Below are 11,713 nucleotides of genomic sequence, written 5' to 3'. Positions count from 1 at the left end.
TATTCCAGGAATTTTGAGCAGCAAATACTGTATAAAATTAGTAAAACTCCATTAACTGTAGAATAAATAGTAAAGTTAAACAGAATGGCTCTCATCAACTAATAACTAGAAAAAAACTACAGCTAGTGTATTTATTTTTGACATACCTGGTCAGTAAACACTTTGATTCAAAGCATAATATTTAATGAACTATCTGATATATTAGATTTAGTTTGAACTCAAGCTACCAAAATGATCTATTAAAACTTCTTGATTTAGATACAGAACATATTTTAAAATGTCTGCAAATGTGTTTTGACTTCATGACACTTCTACAAGTGTCCCAACAGACTTGTGTATACTGAAAGTGAATCCATCACTGCTCCACCTTTTTGGTTGATTTGGGTTTGGTTTAATTTTTTATTTAGCTGTTATAGAGTTTCTGTTTAAATAACCTTGTTCTTCATAGGGATGTCTGCTTGTTCTGGTTGGTAAAGTGTTCAAATAATGACAATTTTACTTTATCAGTCTAGAATTCTGGAGTAGAATATTAATATTAGTGAATTACAATATCCATACAAGATGTAATAATGAAGAAGGATGGTGTGAGGAATAGCAGCATATTGTAATGTGCCCTGAGCATAAAAAATGCACACTAGTCTTGTAATAAAAGACAGTATATATGACAAATTCAAGAAGATAGGACCAATTAGTCAGTCTTTGTAATAACAAAGTTTAAAGAAATGAGAAATCTAGCAAAGCTCTTGGGCCTACTTTCAGAGAGAATGTAATTCTGCAGAGAATAAAATACCATATTGTACTTTTTCTTCTTATATAGCTCAGAAAATGACATTAATCTCCAGCTGGTGAGGAGTGTAAATATATATATATGTATATACATATTTAAAAATACTGTACACACTGTAGTGATGATAATAAAGTTATTAGTATTAATTTTAACCATCCACATAGTTTACTAATAACCAAAACACATTTTAACACCTTCAGCTGCTGAAATAGATCAGTGCAGAAATGTATAACTTCACTTAAATAAGGTGATAATTAAGTTTCTTGTCATGCATAGGAAATGAGCAGTGAGCTACTTCAGACAGCAGCTATGCCTGCTCTTTCCATGGGGAATGGGCTATGTGAGTTTTATGTGACACAACCACAGAGACCTTCAGGGGCCACATAATGGGTGGTGTTAATGAGTAGATGATTTCAAATTATTACCTCTTTAAATCAGACATGAAACCTGCTGTAAAGAAACCATAGAAAAAATTGCAAGAAAAAATTTTGACTTGCTGTGCTTTATTTTATGTTTACCAGAAAACACCATGTTTTGCAGAAGCAAAGCTAAAGCTAAGAGTAGTATGATCTTAACTTGTTTGGTTTGTTCCTCTGTATAAATAAAATAAAGAATCATCTTACCCCACCACTGTTTTTTATTTTTATTAATATCATTAATTTGCCGCCTGTCTTTGCACTGCAAGCATTCAAGACAGCTTTAGAGAGCTGAAGAGTTGTAAGTCAGCCTGGTTACATGCAGTATATCTGGTTGCCGCAGAAAATCTCTATTTTAGCAATTACCATGGAGCATATGCCATAGATTTTTTTCTACTCTGGAATTTGAAATAAATAGTATGCTTATTAACTACCATAACAGGGCTACAGATGAATGCTTGTCTGCCCATGCCAAAAGCATCAGCATCAAAAAAAGGCTTTAGTCCACTAAGTATGTGACATGAATTTGTAGTTCTGTTTCATAACCCAGTCCTAGGTTATTGGTATCACAAAGACATGAGATATTACAGTAATTATTCTACCTGTAGATATGTCTCAATTCTCTTTAGAAAACTTCAGCGGCATCCCACTGATTTTAAATTAGAATCTGCTTTTGGCCACAGAGATGGTTGATTTAGAGCTTTCTATTTCATCATCAGCAAAGACTGACTGCCAAATGAGGAAATTTAGAAGAGAATCTGGTTTTGGTTTTTTTTTGTTTTTTTTTTGTTTGTTTGTTTGTTTTTTACATATAAATAGAGAATAAGAGAAGAAAAAATCTAATCATGTCAAAAATAAAAGAGAAAAAACAGGTTCTGCATTTCAAAGTACACGACTCACTGAAATCAGGTGGAGCTTTGACATCTGTATATACTGCCTGATGCATCAGGGAGTTGAAGGAGAGCACTTTTCATGACTAGCAGGTCATTGAATTGACATTTCCTCTTCTGTATTACTACTTTGTTTTAGGGAGCACTTCAGATGGTAAGCTATAATTTTAAATTCTTGATGTGGTTTGAGCTGTGTAGTATGAAATAGGGGCCAAAAAAGATTATGTAAATCTGAAGGTCTGCAGGAATAAAGTTCTCAGATGAACTGTTAGATCCTGGCATTTCCTTCTGCCTTGTAGGCTTTCTCCTTTGCTTGTATGCCTGATGAAAGTCAAACAGACTTTTTATAAGGGCAGGAATGCATGAATATGGCAAGATAATATGAAGACAAAAACGGTCTTGAAATTTAGTAAGCAGATTGCAGAGGAAATGTTAATTTGCTTTTATTCCTTGTCTGCTTCTCCAATTTGGAATACAGATCAATTTATTGAGAAATATTTTTTATCCCTAGTGAATTTTTTATAAAATACTTTTTATTGCAGAAAAACATTTCTGTACATGCTGAAATTAAATACTAAATTTTTTGTCTGTATGTGTGTAATCTAAGTTATCTTTATTGCTATATATGGATCTATTTACAATATGTTTTGCACTCATTTGTAAAACAAAGAGAAAGGAAGATTAAAACCTCAATGAATCAATGATAAATTGTGATTTCAAAGGATGGATATAATGGATATGAGACTATGACTATCAGATGTTATACGTAAAATGCTCAAATATTTTTTCACTCAAAGGAGTTTAACAAGCTGCCACTGTTTCTCTAAAACGATACGTGGTACCATGTAGCATATAATGGCGCTTATAACATTTGGATCTGAGCTGTAGTTCCAGGCCACACTTCTGACACAATACAAGCAGAACTGATTTTCTTTTTTTTTTTTTTTATGTACATTTTTAAAATGACTTTAAATGTGTGGGCTTCTTTTCTTCAAGGGCATTATTTGATTGACTTAAGTTTGGAGTCTTAATTATTTATTTGTTTAATTGTAATGTTTGTTAGGATGCCCTTAGTATTTTTTTGAGCTTGTGGAACAATTTCGTTCATATTTAACAAAGTATAAAGTGATCTTAAAGAGGGCAAGTTCCTCTTTGGCTAAAAATAAGAGACCCAGATTAGTGCCACTGCCTAGCAGAGGCTGCTGCTTTCACTTAGCCGAATACCAGACATCAAAATGCATAGGATAGCCATAAAGGATGAGGCTTCTCTGTTTTGTATTAATCTTTGGCTTTTAATCACATCAAACTAATATATCTGTGCTACAATTTCCTCTCCTTGAACAGCAGAATATGTGAGTTTTAAAGTTTTCCTTTTTCAGATTTTAAAATTTAACTAAAAATTATATCTTGCTGAAATTTCTACCTTAATTTGAGGTTAAAGAAGGTCTCTGAAATACTAACTATATTCCTAAGTGTCTTTAAAAAAACTGAAAGCAGCAACTCACTTTCTCCTTTCATAGGCATGTTAAGGAATTAAGTAACCTGAGGAGAGTGAACTCATGCTGGAACTGTAAAGCCAGGTCTACACTAGGTGGCACTTGAGGCTCCATTTATCCGGAATGTGTTGAATTGCAGTAGCTGGAGTTTTGGTTCTTAACATTTTTTGTCTGTTCGACATGAGTCATTAGTAAATCTCAAATGGGATTTAATAATTCTCACACAAGTAGTAACATAGCAGGGAATAAATATTTCATATTGTTACACATATTAAAAACATCTTGGCATCCTACATATGCCTCTGGAGTAGCTCTGTGGCACCCTCATGGAAGTGCTTTGGTATGTTCTAGAAACACTATTGCTTAAGTAGGATTAATAATTGCCCTCAGACAATTTTCACACACTTCTTAATTTACTCTCATAGCACCTCTTGTTAGCTGGAAGTGATTTAAACAAACAGCCTTGGGGTGTGTGCACAGAGCTCAGCTGGAGCTGAGCTTGACTTGTACTAATGTCATCTTGGAATCAGACCTTTAAAAAAGAAAGGCTTCTTTGTTGGCATCTGAAAGTATCTGAACTGAAAATGCTCACAATCTTTCATTTGTTTGGAAGGCACAGATGTTTTTTCCTCGTATTTCTATTGCCATATTTTTTATTGTGGTGTTGGCCAAAGTGCGGCAACTGCTTATGATGGACTGAAAGGACAGGGTGTTTTTTTCCAGATTTGATCTTCAGTACTGATCAGCTTGTTCTTTAAACACACACATGCACAGAGTTCTTAAAAATTTTAATGCGTTTACTACAAGATATAGTAAAGGATAATGCTGTATGTATGATTGCTGAGTCTGAAGAAGCAAAATGTGATGAAGAGTAAATCAGAAAACAGTGGGTTTTGTCCAGTGAAGGAAAGGTGCTGTCAATAACCCTTAGATGCTATCTTGCATCACAGGGGTAGAGGCATAGGTGGAACCAATCCTCTTCCTCTGGAAGTTGTGACTGTGATTTTTTTTATAGATGCTTGGTACCTCTTCTGTGATTTCACCAAACGTGTGATGTATTATATGTATGGGATATGCATTCTTCATAACATCCTATAATAGGATAGGATACAATCATAGAATAGTTAGGGTTGGAAAGGACCTTAAGATCATCTAGTTCCAAGCCCCCCTGCCATGAGCAGGGACACCTCCCACTAAACCATGTTAACCAAGTCTCTGTCCAACCTGGCCTTGAACGCTGCCAATGATGGAGTATTCACAACTTCCCTGGGCAACCCATTCCAGTGCCTCACCACCCTAACGGGAAAGAATTTCCACCTTCCTGCTATGAGGTCTCCACGCAGCCTTCTCTTCTCCAGGCTGAACAGCACCAACTTTCTCAGCCTGTCTTCCTACGGAAGGTGCTCCAGTCCCCTGATCATCCTCATGGCCCTCCTCTGGACTGATTCCAACAGTTCCATGTCCCTTTTACGCTGAGGACACCAGAACTGCACACAATACTCCAAGTGACGTCTCCCGAGAGCAGAGTAGAGGGTCAGGATCACCTCCTTGAACCTGCTGGTCATGCTCCTTTTGATGCAGCCCAGGATATGGTTGGCTTTCTGGGCTGCAAGGGCACGCTGAAGCTGACTCATGTTCTTTTTCTCATCAACCAACACCCCCAAGTCCTTCTCCTCAGGACTGCTCTGAATCTCTTCTCTGCCCAACCTCTCTCTGTGCCTGGGATTGCTCCAACCCAGGTGTAGGACCTTGCACTTGGCATGGTTGAACTTCATGAGGTTGGCATCAGCCCATCTCACAAGTGTGTCAAGGTCCCTCTGCATGGCATCCCTTCCCTCCAGCGTACCAACCAAACCACACAGCTTGGTGTCATTGTCAAAGTTGCTGAAGGCGCACTCAGTCCCGCTGTACATGTCACCGACAAAGATGTTCATAGATCTTATGAATCTCTCTGGGCGGGTACTCTTTTAATGATCAGTAATTGTCAGCTGATGACTTTACATGACATAACTATGGGGTATCTTCTTGCACCCTTCCTGGGAAATTGACACACTCAAATACCTCTCTGAAGTGCCTTTATACCAATGCACATTGTATGGGAAATAAACAGGAAGAATTAGAGATCTATGTGAAGTCAGAGGGCCTTGATCTCATTGCAATTACAGAGACATGGTGGGATAGTTCATGTCTGGAATGAAGCAGGAATATGCTGCTTGGGACAAAAGAAAGGTTGTCAGAGCATGCAGAAATGTGACAAGGAAAGCCAGGGCCCATTTGGAGTTATATCTGCCTAAGGATGTAAGGACAGCAATAAGAGCTTCTTGAAATGCTTCAATAATAAAAGGAAAGCTAGGTAAAATGCAGCTTACGACTGAATGGAGTGGGGACCCTGGTGACAGAGGATGCAGAGAAGGCAGAGATACTGAATGCCTTCTTTGCTTCAGTCTTCAATGCCAAGGGCAGCTGTCAGGAATGCCTGACCCAGTAGGCCAGGGGGAAAGTCTGGGGAATATAAGTCTTTCCTTTGGTTGAGGAGGATTGGAGGTCATTTAGACAAACTTGACATCCACAAGTCCATGGGCTTTGATGGAGTGCACCCATGAGTGCTGACGGAGCTGGCAGACATCATTGCTAGGCCACTCCTGATCATCTTTCTCACCACAGTCTCAAAAATGTCACCACAGTCTCAAAAAGAGCAAGAAGGATGAACCTGGGAAATAAGTGAGGTGGACTGAGAACTGGGTGAAATGGCAGGTCTCAGTGTTGTGCTCAGGGCCACAGAGTATAGTTGGAGACCTGTAACCAGCAGTGTCCACCAAGACTCCAGTATTGTTCAACTGACATATCAATGACTTGGATGTAGGGATAGAATGCCTCCTCAGCAAGTTTGCTGATGATAGAAAACTGGGAGGAGTGGCTGGTACCCCAGAGTGCTGTACTGTCTTGTCATTCAGAAGGATATAGACAGGCTGGAGAGATGTGTAGAAAGGAACTTTTTGGAATTCCACAAAAGCAAATGGAGGGTCCTGCACCTGGGGAGGAAGAACCCCATGCCCCAGTACAGGCTGAGGGCTGACCTGCTGGAAAGCAGGTCAGTGGAAAAGGACCTAGGGATCCTGGTGGACTACAAGTTGCCATGAATCAACAATATGTCTTTGTGGCCAACAAGACCAAATGTATCCTGGGCTGCATTAGGTAGAACAGTGCCAGGAGGTCAAGGGAAATAATCCTCCTTCTACACTCAGCCACGGTGAGGCCTCACCTGGAGTTCTGGGCTCCCTGGTACAAGAGAGACTTGCAGCTCCTGGATCAAGTCCCACAAAGGGACATTGGAACAATTAAGTGTCTGAAGCACCTATCATGAGAAAAGGCTGAGGGAGTTGGTCCTGTTCAGCTTAGCCAAGAGAAGGCTCAGGGGGGATCTGAATGTGTAGAATTGTTTGAGGGGAGAGTGTCAAGAGGATGGCCCCAGGCTTTTCTCAGATGCCAGACGATAGGACAGGAGGCACCAGGCATAAACTAACCATGGTAAGTTCCACTTGAATATGCAGAATAACTTCTTGTGATGGTCACTGAGCACTGGTATGTTTTGTCCAGAGCAGTTTTGGAGTCTCCTTCCCTGGAGGTATTCAACAGCCACTGAGACACAGCCCTGAACAATGTGCTCTAGGTGACCTTGCTTGAGCAGGGAGGTTGGACTAGATGATCTCTGGTGATCCCTTGTGAACCTGGTGATCTCTGGTGAACCTCAGCCATTGTGAGATTCTCTGTACACTTAATCTCCAGCATTATTGTGTACCTGTCCTCTGGAAGCACCTACTGTGCTCTCTGCTTGTGCTCTGCAGGAAAACTGTCACAAGGGCTTATTGCATGCATATTCAAATTAAGACAGACCTGCCCTCTGCTTTTCTTCATCATAAGCCTGCTGTGGGTCTCCTTGCACTTTAATCATCCACATGTTTAATGCAGAACAGATTCAGTTTCCATAGAACTGGCTCTTAGAAATGCTGAACACACTCCCACAGGAAGTTAATGACAGTGTTAAGCACTTAGCCGTTCCAGAATATCACATCCCACATATGATAAGCAGTTGTGCAAAGGCAGTTATGCTTAGTAACAGGAATAAGCATCCTTCAAGGTGAAGAACTGCATTTTGTAAGTGACTCTTAAAGCAAAATCTCTAATGGTGAGTTAGATCAGGTTTTCCATGGAACATTAAATCTCCTTTATTAATAAAGAAATCAATTATCACACTCCAGCAATTTACCATTAACATTTGTTCTGCATCACTTAAAATGTTGAAAGGTCATAATCATAAGCAAAGAACTGAAACAAAGAAAAACTGTACCCTAATTCCCCAAATAGTGCTTTATTTAAATTCCTCACAAAAGAGGAACATTCACATTACAAAAAAAATAAAAAGTAACATAAATCTCAGGGTTCTTAGATGTTGCCTGAGCTATTAGCATTTCTGCTAGTTATTGTTGACATAACTTCTATGTGTCAGGCACAGGTTTTTAAAATGCACCTTTTATTCAACTCAAGGCAAGAATTTAGTTGGTATAAAAGTCTCCCAAGATGTGCCCTATAGCCTCTGCAAAGGTGGAAGTAATCTGCATGCTGTGCTTTAATCTATAGAGCACATTTCAGATGGTTAGTATTCCCGAAGATGAGAATGTTAATGCAACATTCTTCAGAAACAATACACAGCTCACCGAGACATCACAGCATGCTTTCAAATTGGGAAAGGGGGCGGGATTCTTAGGAGGCAAAGAGAAAAAAAGGCAAAGTCTGCCTATCTACCAGTGCATTTCCTACATCAAAGAGTCACAGGCAGGAATGAATGGTTAGATATGAATACATAAGAGGTTTTAGCCATTAATTCCTTAAAGGATGCTTTATCCATCAAGGTTGGAAAGGAAAATCATGTTTTAATGCCCATTAATTAGTATTGGTGAACTGGAGGATCCCTTTAGATTTTATGAGAGACTAAACAAGCTTAAGGTTTTGTCAATAAGAAATCATTGTTAATGTCCAGTATAAGTTTGGTAGTTTCACACCATTGCTCTTTCAAATACTGTTTAGTACTTACTTAACTATTTTTCATCCTCCTTGGAATTTGCATCTTTTTGTGAAACTTATGAAAGCTTATGCAATGCTGAATTTTCTATGCATGGTTTGATGAGACAAGGTCATACAAAGCTGTCACTTAAGCATTTTAGCACAACAAAGTTTACATCAACAATATTTCCAATTTTATTTTAAATAACTAATGACAGAACTCTCTATAGCTGGCCTGGTGCTCAGGGTTAGCTGTTGTACTTTGCTGTACAGCTTTGTTTCCCAGTTGAATCTATGGCAGAATGTTTGGGTATAGCCTGGATGCAGTTTGCTTTCCCTAGCTGCACTCACATAGACTAGTTCTGGAACAGACAGTCACAAATGTGTTTCAGGTCTCTTACCCTCCATGACATGTTCCCAGAAATTAAACTGAACTCATATAATTCGTGGATAAATTAAAAGAAAGATCAAATCTTCCTTCAGTGTGTCACGGCTTCCCATTTTCACTAGCACAAACAAAGCAAATACCTTCCAGTATGTGTTGCCAAGTATGAACTTTGGCTTGGGATACAGGGATACAACCATTGGAAGGTTTTATATGGCAGTACCTATAGGGGACACTTGCTGTTAACTGGTATGTTTGGAAAAACAAATTTTGAATTATTTCAGTGGGAAATTATGTGAAACACAAAGGAACATTCAGTCCTGCTGTTAACAGGAACGTTTCTGAAGGAAACAATGAATAACGCCAGCACAGGTTTTGAGTCAGTGTTTTGGACTTTGAGCTTCAACTTCAGTGTTGTGTTCCAGTTACCAATATGCAAGGCCTTAATTACTGCATAAGTCTCCGCCTCCAGCAGGGATCTGAAACTATTCATGCCACTGCAAACAATCTTAGAAACAAAAGAAATTGTTACAGAACCTGAATTAACACAAACGTGCTCTAAAGAGTCTTGCTGTTTTTTAACAGAAGTGACACATTGCTGAATTGCATAATAATATAGGAGTTCTAAATAGCTTTACTCTTCTCATGATGGAGGATTTACTGCAATAAAGCTGTGTATTCAGAGTAATACGAAAATTAAAGTGTTGTGGATTGTAGTGCAGGACAGCTATGGTTCTGTGCTATATTTTTGTGTTTTAGTTCCCCCAAATTGTAAGTATGATTCACATACATAAAGAAGGGTAGAAAGAGGCTGAGTAAAAACACTCAAGCTTCTTTGTCTTGTGATGGCAGTGTGGGATGCTTAAGGTGCATAGACCCTGTAATTTGCTCACACAGTAGGCACAGAGATAAAGAGGCTTTTGCCAAGGGTGATTCAGAAGTTAAAAGTGAGCTGCTGTCTGGATGTAACTTTGTCTGTTCTATAGCAGAGGAACCCAGGGTAGTCTGCTCTCAGTTTAGAGATATGATGAACATTTGGAAGTGCATCTGGACCTTGCAAGAGGTTGGATTTTTTCTGGTTGCTTTGATTTTTGATAGTTTCCTGAGGCCAAACTTCCTTTGTGAACTAAATTATGACAAGTATTGCTCAGATTCACAATATGAAAGTTTGTCCATTATACAGAGTGAGCAAATCTTTCAACACTAAGAAAAGGCTCTGGTACTGAATTAAGTTTCTATTCCAATCCCATTCATATGTAGCTTGTTAGCTATCATGACTCCTATTGTGATTCCCTGGTCCCATAAATTACACTATGGAACAAGGAAACATGAGTATCATCAAATAGTTTTGGTCAGTCAGTTTGTGGCACCTTCATCCCTCTCACTGCCAAATGGATCTGATGTTTGCATATGCATAACAGTTGGATGAAGACTTAAATCCTTATGTTTAGTCTTACACTTGTTTTATCATCTTATTTATGCTTCTGCTTTGTTCTCAGTTGTTTGTTTTGGGTTTTTTAACAAAGGGGAAAGTTGGAAGCTAGTTGTAAAGAGTTAGTTTTAAAGATATACGTATGTCAGAAATTAATGCCACTTTTCCACTTGAAGTGTATTCTGAAAAGGACTAGAGTTGCTTTTCAATTGATGTCCATTCACAAATTTCTATTAACATAAAATATTTTTGAATATATGAATGGAAAGTGTTATAAAACAAAATAAAATCCTGAATCCTTTAATGTTATTCTTTTAGAAAGACTTTTAAAATCTATGTAATACTAAGTTTTCATTTGCCATCAGACTTAAATATTTGGTAAAAACCCTTTCAGAAGTGATACAACTGTAACCTGATTGTGGTAAATCAGTAGTGGGCTTTGTGAAATATTTCACACAAACAAGATATAAACAGGGTTACTAAACTAGACTATAACAATTTTATCACAATTGAATCAACATCTGGTGCAATGGAAAAGTGCTGTTTGATTATGAATATTGAGGACTCTATCTACCTTACCCTATGGTTGAATTTAGAGCCAAAGGAAGGCAGTAATACTTGATAATGTGTTTTCCCCCTGAACCACAGCATAAATAGGTAAATACAAAAAATGGTATTGGCACAAGACTGGCATATTCTGGGGGACTAGAAATGTATATGTAGATAAATTTAAAGGATTAAAAAGATTTCAACTATATAGGATTAGGTCAAGGTCAATCATTAAAATTCAAGGAAGATGCAGTTGAATGGACATCAGAAATCCCTGAAACTCCAGCCTGGAAAAACTCTTCAGCTCTAGGTTGATATTCTTTCTGGAAAAGAGAGAGTTAATCCATCAAAACTGAGGAAACCCAAGCTCCTACTTGTTTTTCTTTCTTTATTGTATAGTATTAGTTAATAGTTATTTCTTTCAGTCTGGATTGCCAAGCTGCCTCACTGAGGAATAGCACTTCTATGAATTCTATGGGTTTGTTTCATTTTTCAAATTTGCTCTGCTATGTGTCTTTTAGAAGCAAAAAGTCAAATGCTCAGTGAAATTAAGAGATGGAAGGTTGTTTTTTAGTGGGTGTTTTTTTTTTTTGTTGTTTTTTTTTTTTTTCCTAGGTGAACGCTTTAATCCTGGAGGAGTCTGTTGAGGAATTTGGTTTATTGGTAGCTATTTTTAACAACTATAAATCATGAAATG

The sequence above is a fragment of the Pezoporus occidentalis genome, unplaced genomic scaffold (assembly GCF_034315485.1).
Source record: "Pezoporus occidentalis ecotype Australia unplaced genomic scaffold, CSIRO_AGI_Poc_V1 ctg185, whole genome shotgun sequence".
NCBI classification, from domain to species: domain Eukaryota; kingdom Metazoa; phylum Chordata; class Aves; order Psittaciformes; family Psittacidae; genus Pezoporus; species Pezoporus occidentalis.
Note: the sequence above shows the minus strand (reverse complement) of the source record.